Genomic DNA, 15,952 nt, shown 5'->3' on the forward strand with positions numbered 1-15,952 from the left:
AACTGCTCCGTCTGGCTTCTCTAGGTAAAATACCCGTTCGCATTCCACCGTGGCCAAAGCACTCTTTTCCTCTCATTTTTTTCTTTCTGCGAACGAACTTATAAATCCCGCCAAAAATCAGGCTAATGATGTTCTCAGTACATATTTAATCAAACAAAAGATCACGTTGAAAGTTCTGGTATATAACTTGTAAATTATATATTATTTTACTATATTACCTTATATTTCTCTTATATGTATATTTACAATAGAAATACGAGGGCGGTTCAATAAGTACCCGTGTTTGACGACAAAGGGCGTTCCTGAGGGAAGTTTATGTTATCATCGTGTGCTGCCATCTATCACACGACGGTGAAATAAATTTCAGACTGATTTAAAAGTTTATTTGGATTTGGCAGCCATTCGAGTAAGACGTGTTTCGTGATTTTCGCAAAGATGGAAAAAGAGCTGTATCGTTCGGTAATTCGCTTTTTGTTTTTGGATGGGAAGAAATGCGAGGAGATAAAAACAAAGTTGGATGCTGTTTATGGGGACACTTCGCCATATGGCCAAAGTTAGATATTGGTTCAACGAATTTAAGCGTGGGCGAATATCTGTTTTTGATGAGGAGCGACCAGGACGCCCGGCAGACGAGGAAATCATTCAAAAAGTCCACGCCATGATTCTCGCTGATCGACGAACGAAAGTGCGCGAAGTAGCAGAGGCCATGGGTGTGTCGACCGGAACGGCAATTAATATTTTACCTGATAAGTTGGCGATGAAAAAATTGTCGGCCCGATGGGTGCCGCCATTGCTCACGGTGGACAACAAGCTGATCCGGCTGTCAACTTCATGAACTGCATGAACTACGTTATGAATTGCTGCCGCACCCCCCGTATTCACCCGATCTGGCTCCCTGCGACTTTTTCTTATTCCCTTCCATGAAGAAATGGCTCGCGAGAAAAAAATTTAGCTCAAACGAGGAAGTTATCGCCGAGACAGAGGCGTATTTTGGAGAGTTAGACATCCTATTTTTTGGAGGGGATAAAAAAATGGCCGCAATGTTGGGAGAAGTGTATCTTTCTAAAAGGGGACTATATTGAAAAAAAATGTTTTTGAAAAAAATGGTTACTTCATTTCTAACACGGGTACTTTTGAACCGCCCTCGTAATACTTGGAAAGATATTTAAAGCCAAGAGCTTTTTCCGTGACGCAGAAATAAATGTGTCACCTGTACTTCCGATGGACGGATTTCAGATCGGAGTGGCTGGAATAGGCATATTTCCTGTGTACTATTTCCTGTCCTTTAAGGTTTTTATCCCGTAGGAAATATGACATATGAATCTATTTTACCGGAACAGAGGAAGTATCCGTCACAAAATAGAGTGAAGTACAACTTGATAGTCTGTTGACAGCAGTTTTTTCGAAATTTGAAACGTATTTGAGATTTCGAATAATTTCTGCTGCCTAAAGAATGAAATAAAGGAGGCTATTGATTTACTGTAAAATATTTTGTTATTAAGTCTTATATTTGGCAACATTTAGTAGTATAAAGGTTTACTAACAATTAAATATAAAAAATCTTTAGTAAAATTCTTACTGCACATCCATACATATATTATAATGTATCGTTTTCGTTGTTGATTAATATCAAGAATTTTAACCAAGGTAAATCTTCGGTATTCGTTTTCAAAAACAACATTCTTTGATCCCAAAGTTTGATCTATATCCCGAAATGAGCTGTATACATAATTGACGGCGTGGAAATTGCACGCTTTAGTGAGGAGGGTCAGTTCCCTCTCCTGAACTGCCTTTGGTTTTCCAGGAAAAAAACGCGTCAGCAACTAAAATCTCCGCTCATTTGGTGGTATGTTAAACGTCAGTGAGGTTATTATCTAATTATCAGGCTTGTCTTTTTTGTGGGGTTTTATTCTCCACGCGTGGAGTGATTTTTTTAAGGAATCCTAAAACCGTGTACTTTCTTCGATATTTTATATGTATCATGAACCGAGTATTCCTTTTCCGTTTGGTTTAAAACTAACTGCATTTTCTTTTTTTTCGGAAAGCGTGTCAAACTGCCGCGGAGTGTATCCCTGAAATGGGAATGAGGAAAATGGTCGGGCAATCACGGATTTTCTTCATGCGACCGAGGGAAGCGAAGGTTCTCACTCCCTCGTGTGCCTACCGAGTAGCAGTAGCCTCGTATTATCATTCAACATATCCTTTATCGGAGATATTTATTTCCCCCAAAAACACTCTGCCAGGATTTTGGATTGGCTCCCGGCCTTCCGAGCGGGTTCTACGCCATCGATTTAATATCTGATGCAGCGAGGGGCGGAAGGGGAATGTGAGGGTGAATGGGGGGAGGGCATTTGGGGAGTTCCACCCTAAAGCGATTTACTCCACGAGTTATTGACTACCAGGGGGTGTAAAAAATGTCGTATTAAACGGACAAGGAGATCGAGAAAGAATCCAGCTGGAGTTATCGCAAACGGGAGGCCTCACATTAAAGTTCATTCGAGGAAATTTTATTTTCTCATCATTTACAATAAATACAAATATGCTTATATCGTACATGCGTGTATATTGATCGCTAATACGCAGTTACTCGCTAAGTCGTTTTTCACTTCAAGGAGACGGAGAATTGGGGAATTTTAAGCAGATATGACCCCTTTGCCCAAGACCGTTTTCATTCGCACCCCTCTCATTTCCCTTCATTCGCCCCTTAGACTTCCTCCCTCCCTCTGCGAGTGGCTGCGTTTGGTGTGCACCAACGACCCGCACCCCTAGGGTAACGCAGCCCTCTACCATTTGCAGCACGTAGGCTCTCCCGTTAAATAACCCGATGTCGTCTTAATTGCCTCCATTGAACACTCGGGTTCGCTTTACAGAGCGACCCTAACTCCGTTTTACTCATTATGTGGCTTTTAACGCCATACCGCTCGCATATATTAGGGAGCGACGGAGTGGGGTCAGGCAGGAGAGACAGTTAGGCTTTTGCTTCCGGTGCCGCAATTTATTTAATTCTCTTACTTTCTTTCTATCCCGTTTATTTTTTGGTATCTAGAAAATAAATCTCTTGTTTTAGGTTGAAAGAGAGCGCTATAAAGTGAGATTGAATACTTTCAGCTCTGTCGTGAAGTCACTTTACACCCTCGTCAGGGCCGCCCTTTCTGTTAAAGTGCTGAGTGACTGCGATTCGCTTGATGTCATAAACGCTTCCTCTGTTCAGCTTTTTGAAAATTCTCTATCCTCCTTCAACCGTAGGGGCATCCATGGCTTAACCATAAACTAATAAAAATCGGGGGTAAAGCATTTCTGAAAATGAGATTGGCCTATATTGATTTCAAGGTCAACTTTGTGAAATCTCACTTTGTGCACCTCACAGCTTTTAATTTTGTTACGGCCGGTTTCATTTCATGGCTAATTGATGATGCCATCAATATATTGGAACCGGTTGTACCGTTAAAAATATTTTTTTAATGCACATTTTTGATTATTTTTTAAAAATTGGTATTCTCTAATGCCTTTGCTTATTTTACCTCAAACACGTCTAGAGTTACCTACGCCTTTTTCCAGAAACCATCCTCAAATTTGCAAGGCCATCTCGTTTTTTTTTCTATTTCATATTTCTGCAATCACTGAGTTGAAAATGTTTGTCAGGATTCCATAATTCCGATTTTTAATAATAGCTATATGGTTTAAATATTTTGGCATCGTCTAAAAACAATCACAATGTTTATTGATGATGAATTGAAAAAAAATTTCAAGGGTTATGGGTTTGTTTGAATTTTGTGCGGAATATAGTTCATTTTGTCTCTTTGTAAAGGGAAGCTTTCACTCCAAAAAAACGTGTAACTTTAATATTGCCTTTGCTAAGATATTTTACCAAGTACCCCATGATTGAGCCTATTTGTTTAAAGCCACTGTACTGTAATAATTCATGCGCCGAGTTTTCAGTGCATTTAATGTGATGGTTTGTGTTTGTTCCATTAAAATACTCTTAATATTCACTTTTGCTCATACATTCTCGTCTTTTGTGGCTTTAGGTTAAGTAAATATGTAATTATGCTTGGTACCAATTCAAAAGGTTTCGGTAAATGAGATGGAAAGAGAACGGATCCCGGGAGAGATTTTAATTGAGTAGCTTTCATGCCCTAAGTTTTCTTTCATGAAATAATTTTGATAAATACACTATTAAATACATGATCAAAGAGCAAATTTTTTTCCTTTCCTTTATACGTTGCCCCACTAGGCCATCGTCAAACTAATGAATTTGATAAAATAAATTTATTAATTGGCTTCTCTAAATTTACTGTCCTTCCTTGATGATTTTCCGGCCATTACCTTTATATGTCCCCCCCGCTACTCATTCATAAGTCTTCTCCCTCCATACCTAGAGAGTTAACCACGTAACATTTTGGATTTTATTATGACATCCGAGTTCATAATTTGTAGTCAAGCGGAGCAATAGTTACTCACACCAACAAACGAAGTCATCCTAGTTTCAAATGATCCCAGCACCCTTGAGGACTTAAAGGCTTCCACCCGTTCAATTGTTCTCGTGTGCTTTGAGCGTCGCAAGAAATGTAATTTCCTTTCCGTTGGAGGAAGACCGAGGAATATTCAGACTCGAGAGGACGCTGTAGGAATATTAAGTTGTGATGTGGCTGGAAAGATTACATTGACATGTTGGCGTAACACTGTGCTATTATTCCCGTTAGTTTTTCGCGTTCTACGTTTTGTTTTCCATTACCTCAACGTCATTCTCGAAATTGATATTATTTTTATTACCAGATTTTTTTAAAGAACTTGCTTCAACGCAGTATCCCACCCCACTTCCCATCCCTGTTTTGGTCCTGCCTCCCCACCATACATGCTTCTTCCATTACCAACGGTTGCTTTCATCTCGAGGACTCTGCCATATTTTAATAAAAATATGAAAATTTTCGAATTACTTAAAAGTCGACGATGTCAATATGAATACTTTTGAGAATATTTACGCAATTTAATTTTTTCATTATTTACTTTGAGGGTAGATATATATATATATATATATATATATATATATATATATATATATTTAAACTAACGCGATTTGGCCAATGTGGCTCATCTCTTTCTTCTGGCTATGCGTGCCACGAAACGCACTGTTCCTTTCCTGTATGATGTTGTATGAATTCTAAAACCACTGGCCTTCCCTCTTGTGTATTGTCTATTTCTCCTTTGGTGGGTGAAACAGTCCCCTGACGCCATCTCTTGGCTAAAGAATCGGGGCGCTTGGCGACATATTAAACCCACGGATCTCAGGATAAATTACGTTTCCTCGATAGCTCAAGTGGTTAAGAGCATCCGCCCGGCAAGTGGAAAGATCCGAGGTTCGAGTCCCGGTCAAGGAAATATTTTTACTCTTGTGATCCGTTCGATTCCGCCTTCCCCACCTTTATTGTGTTGGTCCTTTATATGTGTTACTATCCCTTTACCTTATATCTGTTTCTGTATATATGAGTATTTATTCGCCGTTTGGCGGGATTTCGTGTTTGAATGTATGTATATATATATAGTATATATATTTATTTATATATATATATATATATTTATATATTTATGAACACACTTAGCTTATAACATCCAAAACGGTGGTAGGTATTTAACATATTAGAAAGGGGTTCTCGTGTATCCTTGCAATGATCAGGTGAATACGTGGCGGTGAAATATCTGCCTTGGATGGAGCAGGCCTCTACCTCGACCTATTAGTGTTTCTAGGAATAAGAGAGGTTTTCGCTTTGATTTCCTGTTATGTGAAGTTTAAGACAGAAACTGCGTTAAATATTTTGTTATTGAATGTTTTTAAGCCATCAAATTCATTTTTTTAAACTTTTCGTTCATTTACCAATAAGTTTTTTACGCTTTTAAATGTCCTTCGCTATTTGATGACATGTACGAATGCTCCTGGTAGCAACAATTCACCTAGTTGCAGGCACTGAAATTGAAACCTTGCCATTTAGGGAGCACGTAAATGTATAGATTATGCATAAGTTAGTCCCTTCCATTCTTATAAAATCAGTCTTTGGCGAATTATCTGTAATTTTTTGAGGTGAACTAATGCACATCTTTTATTATTTACAGAATTTTCCTGTGCTGCCATTCTTCGCTGCATTTACCGGTGAGTGTAATTAAAATTTTGCTTTAGTTTCATACTCATCACAAAATTCCTTCAGTGCGATTTTTAAACATAATAAATCTAAAATATTCCCATAGAAAATGTTGAGTACTTTTCCACTGATCTATTTTAAATTACAACGTGTTGTATCTTCAAAATACCCGTGAAGCCTGAACCCGTAGAGTAAACTGAAATATTTCCGCTCGAACTTTCTATTTCATGAAAAAATATTTGTAGACCTTGTTTAATTAAATATTAATTTTCCTGCTGAGTGATGTTTCGTATTTGAACTGAAGGTTTTCATTGTGATAAATATATCAAATTATTGTGATCAAGAGTTCATTAAGAGTGTAGCAGCTAAGTTGATTCAAAAGTATTTGGAGACAATGCGTTTAAACTACGATTTGCTTCGGGGATGAAGTATTTTCAAGAATTATTTTTTAATTCGCTGTGCTCTCATGGCCATGTGTCTCATAGCCTATAACTTGAGGTAGCTTTTGGCTGGACATTTACCACGCAAGTGCACATCTAAACCTCGCCGAATAAAACAGAAACTTAGACCGAAATGCATCCTTATAACATTCCATATCCACTTTCCTTCATTCCGTTCACTTCATTTCCATCCTTTTCCTCCCATTTCCTCTCTTGCTTACCAATCTTCTGTCTATCAGTTATTAGCAATCCTTCTCCAATCAAAATTACCTGAATCCACTTTTCCTACCTCCTGGGCACATATTTCATAAATTCCCCTCCCTTTTTCACCCTACCTATTTCATTTCCGTTTATTTCACCTTTTGGATCCACCTCCACAACCACATCTCCACACTCCCATCTTGCTCTAAACGATGCCACCGCGCCGTAAAAACCGCACTTCACATCGCGTGTTTTTCGCGACTATTTCTCAAACACCTTTCCCGGCGTTTCACTTTATAAAATTTGAACCCTATTTCCGTTCTTTGTTTTGCCGATAGGTGAACTGTTCCACCTGCTCTAAATTTGGTGTTCAATTTAAATATTGAACTAAGCCATTTTCACTCTCGGAAGCCTTAACATATATTCTCATCCCACACTGATTACATCGCTTTTATCATATACTCGTCAATGATTATTATGGCTATCATGTTACGTAATCAAAACTCATCCATCCGTTAACCTAACTGATCTTATGAAATTCCAAGACTTTTTTATATCTCCCGTTCTTTCTTACCTCTTTTGCTATTTCCTCCAGGTTTTCGTTAAAAACCACGACCTTATCTTCATCCATCCGATACACGCACCTGAGCAGCCTGAGATGTTCCTACACATTGTCCGAAACTTCCAGTGTCCATGCGTGAATGCAAACTACATTTGGTCATGAGACTACTTGCCCGCACTGACGTCACTGCTTAAAATTGCACGTGACCAACCTGCTTGGAAGTGACTATGACCAATTAAAATATTAAGGAGCCAACTAGATCGCGAGCTACTCTCTAGAGACTTAGACAATATCTCGGAATGGTGCAATAAATGGGGATTAACACTTAATATAGATAAATGTGCAGTTTTGAAATTTTGGAATAAAGGAATCGAGGAACAGGATATAAACTACAAAATAGAGGGTTCAGTATTGACTACGGCAAATCAAGTTAAATATTTGGGGGTTGTTCTAACACCACGCCTTTCATGGGGAGCACATATCAGGACAATATGCGGATCAGCTTTAAAGAAACTTGGCTTCATAAAACGGGTGGTGGGGAAATGTAATGAAAAAGTTAAAGAGAGGTGTTATTTTGCTCTAGTTAGACCTCATTTGGAATATGCCGCAAGTATTTGGGATCCGTGGGAGAAAATTTGGCAAAAAGAATTAGATAAAGTCCAGAGAAAATCCGCTAGATTTGTTAAAAATTGTTATGATAAAAACACAAGTGTGACAGGTCTCTTAGGGGATTTAGGCTGGGAACCACTTGAAGTGCGGAGAGAACAAGCGAGGCTTAGACTTTTAGAAAGGTTCAGAACAAACGAGTTTAAATATGACACTGAAGGAATTATAATGGCCCCACACTACTTAGGTAGATCAGACCACAAAGATAAACTAAGGGAGATAGATTCCAAGACAGATAGGTACAAATACTCATTCATCTACATCTACATCTACATAATACCCCGCAAGCCGCCGCAAGGGCGTGTGGCGGGGGGTGTTAGGTCACCAACCGTAAAAACGAAAAATACCACATGCAAAAAACAACACGGAAAATTACACCCCAGCAGCGCACACACTCATGCAAAACTCCCTCCATCCAATACTCATGCAAACACATACACCGCCAAACAACAAAAAACTGCACCCCAGGATACAGCACGAAAGCCATCCTAAAACACGCAAGCCAGGACACAACAAGCAAGAATGTGAAACATCACTACCACATGAAAATGCACCACAAAACACTCAACCCCCCAAAGAGACAGTAAAAGGAAGGGAATTCGACCCAACGTTGCAGGTAGCAGGAATTTCCCCCCGCCGGGAGGGAAGAGGGACTGAAAGGGAAACTTAAAAACAGATGAACAGAACACGAATGATATCATGCGGAAAGAATGGGTTATTATAACAAAACACATAAGGTTAGTGGAGGAGCATGCATTTAAGTAGAACTAATTATTTTTTAGACACTGAGGGTGGCAAGTGGAATTTTTACTATCTATAATCCTACAGTTGCTATCCCGTATTGTCCGTGGGAAGAAGGAGTCCTTGAGTCGGCTAGTCCTGGCATCTATTTCCCGAATTTTATATGCATGATCCAAGCGACCAATGTATGTAGGAGTACGAATAATCTGCGAGACCTCGGTGCTGAAACATGCGGATCTGAATTTATTTAATAATTTCAGTCTTGCATTGAATCGTCTCTCTTCTAATGATTCCCACCCCAAATCCATGAGCATTTCGGTAACGCTTTGCGTTTTATCGTAGGAATTTTTTACAAAACGGGCTGCCCGGCGTTGAACCTTCTCAATTTCCCGAATGAGACCTTTTTCACTCGGGTCCCACACGCTGCATGCGTATTCTAAATGAGGCCTTACAAGAGCGTGGTAACAGCGTTCCTTGACCTTTGAGTCACTTTTGCCGACAATGCGTCTAATGAATCCCAATTTTTTATTTGCTTGACCGCAGACTTTACGTATGTGAGTCCCCCAAGTTAAGTCTTTAGTGAATGTGACACCTAGGTATTTTACCGTATCAACTACTGCTAGGTCACCTCCAGCTAATTTGTAAGCAAATCCCGTTGATCTTTTAAAGAAATTTACCACTGAACATTTATTATAATTTAGAGTCAATCCCCAGTTAGAACACCATTTAGTAATGCAATCTAAATCCTGCGCTAGAATAAAACGATCCTCATCCCCAGATATCTCCCGATAGATCACCGTGTCATCCGCAAACATCCTAATGTTACTTTTCACTTCGCGGTTCAAATCGTTAACAAAAATCAAGAAAAGTAACGGCCCGATCACACTTCCCTGAGGTACCCCCGACGTGACTCGAACGCTGTCGGAACTAGCGCCATCAAGGACTACCCTCTGTTCCCGCTCTGAAAGAAAATCTTTAACCCAACTTATAGCGCCCTTGTTTATACCCGCGACCTTTAATTTATGAATGAGTTTACCATGTGGGACCTTATCAAATGCCTTTTGAAAATCTAAGAAGATGGCATCCACTTGCCTACCTCTCTCACCAGATACAAGTAAATCATGTGTAAATAATCCTAATTGGGTTTCGCAGGAGCGGGTTTTCCTGAATCCGTGTTGATTGTCACTTAAAAAGTTAATGTTGTCAAGGTGTCTCATTATTGAACTGACAATTATGTGCTCTAATATTTTACAACAGATAGAAGTGAGAGATATAGGTCTGTAATTACTGGGATCCTCCCTGTCACCACTTTTAAAACTTCTTTCCCCGAACAATCAGTAATCATAATAGCAAGAAACCGAAGTCACTTTAGAAATATTAAAAACTTTGAATTTACAAGTCGGAACAAAATTAAACACTATAGAGATGTTAGGTATACTTTCAGGTGCATGTGTATGTTAGTTGGTGTGTTTGCCTTGTGTTTGCATGTGTGTGGGGTGTAAGTGTTCATGCATGAATGTATGCCATGTTTTTTTTTATATATGATTTTGTCGCTATTGCATGCGATTTTTTTTTTAATTATTTTTCTTTTCTAAATTATGGGTGGTGTCCTAGCACCCCCCGCCACACCCCCTTGCGGCGGCTTGCGGGGTATTGAGTAGATGTAGATGTAGATGTAGATGTTCACAGGTAGCGCTTAAGGTGCCCATCCACCATCCTTTTTTTCTGTTGCATTCATTGCATCTACCAAAATTACTTGATCAAATGCCTTATCAAAATCTACGAGACAAACTCTACTTGGTTGTACGTACTGTATTACTGGCATCATTATTGCCATATCATCACCCGTGCCTCACCCCTTCCAGAACTCAGTCCTTAAGTAGTCATAGGTCCGCTTCTCTGAATGGTTAATGATGATTCTAAGTATGGCCATCACTGTATGCGCTGTCAAACTTGTTACTTTGCTGTGCTTAAATTCTTAAGCTGTTATGGTGTTCCAATATAAACGGAAACAATAACCGCAATAATAATTTTGTTTTAAGTTTGCCGAAAAAAAAGAGCGTGACTTCGATAAATATCCAGGTAACGTTCTGCAAATGTCGTGGACCGAACTTCTCGTAGAGAATTTCTGAGTAACTTTCGTTGTTTTAAAGTTGGTTTTCAAAGAGAATTTTTTGCATATCTGATATAAGTTCATACAAAGGTATCGGAGCATATTGCCCTTAAATACTAGCGATTTTCCACCAGTTATAAATTTGTTACCGACCAGATTTCGATGTATTGCACCCTCATCATGCACAAAATAGGTGTAGAGAGAATGCTTGCATTACGAAATTGAGTTAGTTCCACAAAGATGGTCCACAGTTTTGAGCACCAGTGTCTCCAATTGTCGGTGAAGGAATGATAAGCAGATCTAGAGAGACCAAACGACCTCCCGGCCAACGCGGGCGGTGTCACCCCCACACGCGACCCTTCCCTCGATTCCTTCCTATTCCTCTTGCTAAAGAAAGCCCTCGAGTGCACCAGGCGGCCTCCTTGGCGCGCACCTCCCCCCGCCACTGTCCTCCACCGTCTTCCCTACTGACTCCAAGGGGTCAAGGGGCAGGGTGCAATGCTTCCGTCGCCTTGTGCGCCACCGGCATCATCTTCCAGCGCCTCCTGCAGTCAGAGCTCTCGGCATCGCCTCCGTACCCTGGGGGCCGTCGCGCGAGGAGGCGCTCGAGAGCGCGGGGGACAGGGGGGGGTGGCACTGGGCGCCGGGAACGGCTCTTCTCGCCTCCGTCCCCTCGCTCCGAGTGCGTCACCACCCAGGGGCGACATCTGATGAGAAGCCCTCGAAGCTCTCTCCCCGCATTCCCTGCAGAAGGGGGGCCGGGGGAGTCGACAGTGTTTTTATCGTCACATCTTTAAGTTTTTCATAAGTCCTCGACTCCCCTTCCCCCCACCCGCCCCTTGAGGCGTGGAACTTCCGCCTCAAACATGCTCTCCAGCCTCAGGTCCTCTCAGGCATTACGTATTTATATTATTCTACTTCCTGCCTCGGGCCCCATTCAGCCGAAACAAGATTAATGGCAAAGAGGGAAGGGCGGGGGTGGGAAAGGGTTGGGTCGGTGGAAGGGGGGACGCGAACAAGGGCGGGTGGAGAAACGGAAAGGGTACGTGGGTGTTCGAGGGGGGTGTGTGGGTGGAGCCGTGTCTTTCTGGGGGGGGGGGACCGGGATCGAACCCTTGGGGATTTTCCTCCTCAAAACAAGCGACGCTCACCTCTCTTCAGCAGTTCTTGCAAACGCACATTCGCTACCTTTCTTCACTCTTTTCCACCTCCCTATTCGCCAAGTTTTAGGTCCGTACAGAGGTGAGCTACCGTGATATCTAGCAAGGAGACACTTCGGTGAAATCTGCAAGGTGTCAATGGTATCCTAGCAATGCAGGCAAAAAAAGGTTCGTAGATAGTGCTTTCGATTACTAACAATTGATTATCCACACATGATGGATGAATGCAGCTAGCTAGGTTTTTTTAAAACTGTTTTGTTGTCTGAATAAAGAGGGGGTAAGTTATAATTTTCTGAGAATCAAGGGTAAAGAAAGAGTTGGGAGTAATAATTCGTCTATTTGAGATATCTTTTAATTGCTTAGCGGCCAATCGAAGCCAGGTGTGTAAATATTATTCGCATACATTGTAAAATTTCGCTGGTTATATTCACACTAATATATGTTCATTATATTTTGAAACTGGTAAATCCATCAAATATGGGTATCCGTAATGACTTTCGTTTTTTCCTATTTTAAGTTATAAATCTTAAGTTAATAATTTGATTCTAAATGCACGTTATAAAGTGGTTTGGTGAAATTGTGTAAATATAAGGTAGGTATAATATAAGGTAGATTAAATAGTGGTCACGCCCAAATTTGGAGTACCACATTTTAAATATTGGTAATCTGAGTTTTACGTTCAATTTGATAACTTGAAGTGTTATTTTTTTTCAGAACGATTCATTTTATGATGAAAAAGAGTAACTTGTTTGTTTTCATTTAAATTTTTTGAATCGGGGTGGTTTTTCCTCATACATAAAGTGGAACTATCTTTTTAGTCTTTTTCGTCCCAATGAATAGATATTTGACAAATGAAAGATACAATTCAGTTGATTCTGTGAGGGGGAGTCATTAACTATTAATCATGTTGAGAGAGAAACTTGTTTCTATTTGTTATTCTCAGCAATTCTCCACATACTCGTAGTCACCATCCAGAGTTAGACATTTCTCCGAGCGATAATTGACCTTTCGAAGACCGTCATTGTAGAACTCAGCAGATTGTTCCACCTCTTGTATGATTCTATTTTTGTTACAAAATCTTCGACCCCGCAACGATTTTTGACTTCTTGGAACCGGAAAAAATCTTCTTGGGGCAAGATCGGGAGAATAGGATAGAATGGGCGAAATTTCGAAGCCAAATCGCTTTGATTGGATATCGCGACGTATTTTCTTTCGTCCAGATCGTGCTGTCAAAGGTAGCGTGCTGATACCTTTCACATGTGTGCCTTTTCGTTAATAATTTTCCACGTACTGCAACAAGTAAGATTATTCTCATTCATAATCATTTGGAGGGTAGCTCTTCGCTCTAATACGATATACATAGTCTTCTCCCTTCTTCACTGTGGCAGTATCGTCGGTGAGTGATGGTCTTCCACTTCTTGGATCATCTCTGAGGGACGTGTGGCCTGTTTGCAAATTCCTTTTTCACCCCTTAACTGTGACATATGAAGGGCTATCTTTTACATAAAAAGCCACCATTTCATCGTTATTATGCCGGGCATTGTAACCTTTCAAATGAAGGAACTCGATCATACTCCGAGCCTTGATCTTCTCCAAACTGCGAGTAACTTCAATCTACGACATTCCGAAACAGAACAAATCAACATTAACCGCTGTAATTTATGAGATTATGTACATAGGAATTATGTGATATGCAGAATAAATTTTATATAGATATCTCAGGTCTTTCTTAACCATAATTACTTGAGAATGATACCGCTTCGGATAACCGTAAATCATTCATACAATATTGATTGAACAATGATAATCATAGAAGTATTACGTTTAATACCTCTCCTCAATTTGAAGATCCTCAGACTGTTTTTACGAATTACACGACAACTATGTAGTCATTGATAATTATCCCCCCTTTGCGGAAATTCGAAAATGTTTGACGTGTTTAGCTATCATTTTTCACAGCTATTCAGGAAATCAATCCTACCAAGTCTATTTTTCTTCGGTCTTTATTATACTTCATTTATAATTCTACCGTATACAACCCAAATCTACCACTCCAAAACTCGCTATTGCCTATATTACCTATATTTGGACTTCCAGGATACCTGAGAAAACCGAGGATAAGGAAAATTTAACGTGCCTACGAGATTTACATGGCTTAGGGAATTGTAAACTTTCTATTCCTAAATACTAATAAGTTAAAAATTCGTTAGCATTATATGCAGAAAAATTATATTTAAAAATTTCCTGAGAATGGCATCAACCATTACATCAGGTGCTCTTCCAAACTCTACTTATTTCACCACTGCTACTAATGTCTGAATGGAACATCAGCTTAAGGCCATTTTACACCTAAGAATGTTCAAATAGTTGCTTACATCCATTAAATACAAAATATTTTAACAAAGCACCGATAATTGATACAGGAAGTATACGTAACTTACATGGTTTAATCACTGATATATCAAAATTCAAGTGTCAAGGCACATTGACGTTTCTATTGTTGTCTTAACCAAGATTGATTTTAAATATAGACTTAATAAGGTACAGCAATGTTAAATCATGAAATTTCAGCAAACAATTTAAAAAGATAAATAGTATTGATAAAAGCATACCTGTAATTATCTCCCATTTAGAAACTGACACCAGGAAACAAGGTGTCAGTGAATATTTGTACAGTTATTCTCAGCTTATAAATTACAGGAAAAGTCTTCTCTTGGTAGATTATTTCATTGCATATTAAAAGAATAGTTTCATTATGCATAACTCTTTATCTTAATGCAATATCCACCGGCGCCAAAATATTTTTTTATTCCAAGTAGTGAGCTTAGATTCATGCGTGTTGAGTGTGAAGGGATTTTGTTAAACGTTTGGAAGTAGTAGGAAGAATTGGAAAAATAGAGTTGACGAAAATCTGGTTCTAAAGAAGAGATGTGAAAGCATAACTTATGAAAGAGTGAAAAATCAAAAAAATTCTTTTAAAAGGTCAGTGATGAGAGAAGCCTACGGAATATAATGGCAAATATAGGAAGGAATTTAATTGGACACATCCAATGGAATGATTCCATTACTTTGCATAGGAATAATAGCAAATAAAACTGAACACTACCAGACAAAGAATCATAGAGCAGGAAAATTTGAGAAAGGGCAAAGATTTATTGCAAGGAAAAGGTAATGGAAAGTTAAGTCTTAGAGATCTTTGACGGAATTAAAAGATAGGTTGGTTGGATAAATGCTATAAACCAAATCTCGAATTGAGAACCCTTGATTATGTGTAAAACAGTCCCAAATATATGTATAGACCGTAGTATTCCAACGAAGATTCATGCCCATCAAGAGGAAATTCATGAAAAATATAAGCGACCAAAGGTACCTTTTGGGAAGAAAATTAAAAAATTACGGTTTAAAGTAAAAAAAGGTAGAATACTCCCCCAAACACATTCATATAACATGAAAGAGGAAAAAATTTTTTGTAATTAAGTTTTCTATTCTAGGAATTCGTAAAGTAAATTTTAAATTGATAGAACCTGAGTGGAAGGTTGATTGAAACGATTGGTGTTTGTGTATATGAAATTTTTATTTATAATTTGGATGATTTTTTCAGTTGAATTCCCGATACAACCTGACCTGCCCCTATAAATTAGAGCTCTGAAATAAAGTGACAGCCATCCTCCTGGAAAGATTCCGTTCAGAGCCCTACGTTAAATAAAACTCTGCATGAAGAATTTCAGATTTTAGACAGCTACTCGTTATCAGTCAAATATTTGCTTTTATATTGCAACCTAGCAATAAATTGTCAAAAGTTACATCCATATCTTTTCGAAAAGACAGGTACTATTCGCGTTAGAATAGTTATTTTCTTACATTTGAGTCGATTGGTTGGGTTTATTACTGAGCAGTTAGTGGGAAAAAATTATAGGGTAATGATTTTGGAACAT

At 39.1% G+C, this 15,952-nt stretch overlaps 1 protein-coding gene across 5 annotated transcripts in view; it reads left to right on the top strand.

The window, feature by feature from the left end:
• The window catches only part of LOC139686039 (Ig-like and fibronectin type-III domain-containing protein 1), an 862,041-nt gene that overhangs the window by 434,103 nt on the left and 411,986 nt on the right, over positions 1-15,952 (top strand). For all 5 annotated transcript variants that reach the window (XM_071583133.1, XM_071583132.1, XM_071583131.1 and 2 more), the window contains one exon: positions 6,109-6,145. The gene's annotated coding sequence lies outside the window, so the exon portion shown is untranslated. The remainder of the gene's footprint in view (positions 1-6,108; positions 6,146-15,952) is intronic.

The sequence above is a fragment of the Hetaerina americana genome, unplaced genomic scaffold (genome assembly GCF_022747635.1).
Source record: "Hetaerina americana unplaced genomic scaffold, ioHetAmer1.1.p SCAF_13, whole genome shotgun sequence".
In the NCBI taxonomy this organism is placed as follows: domain Eukaryota; kingdom Metazoa; phylum Arthropoda; class Insecta; order Odonata; family Calopterygidae; genus Hetaerina; species Hetaerina americana.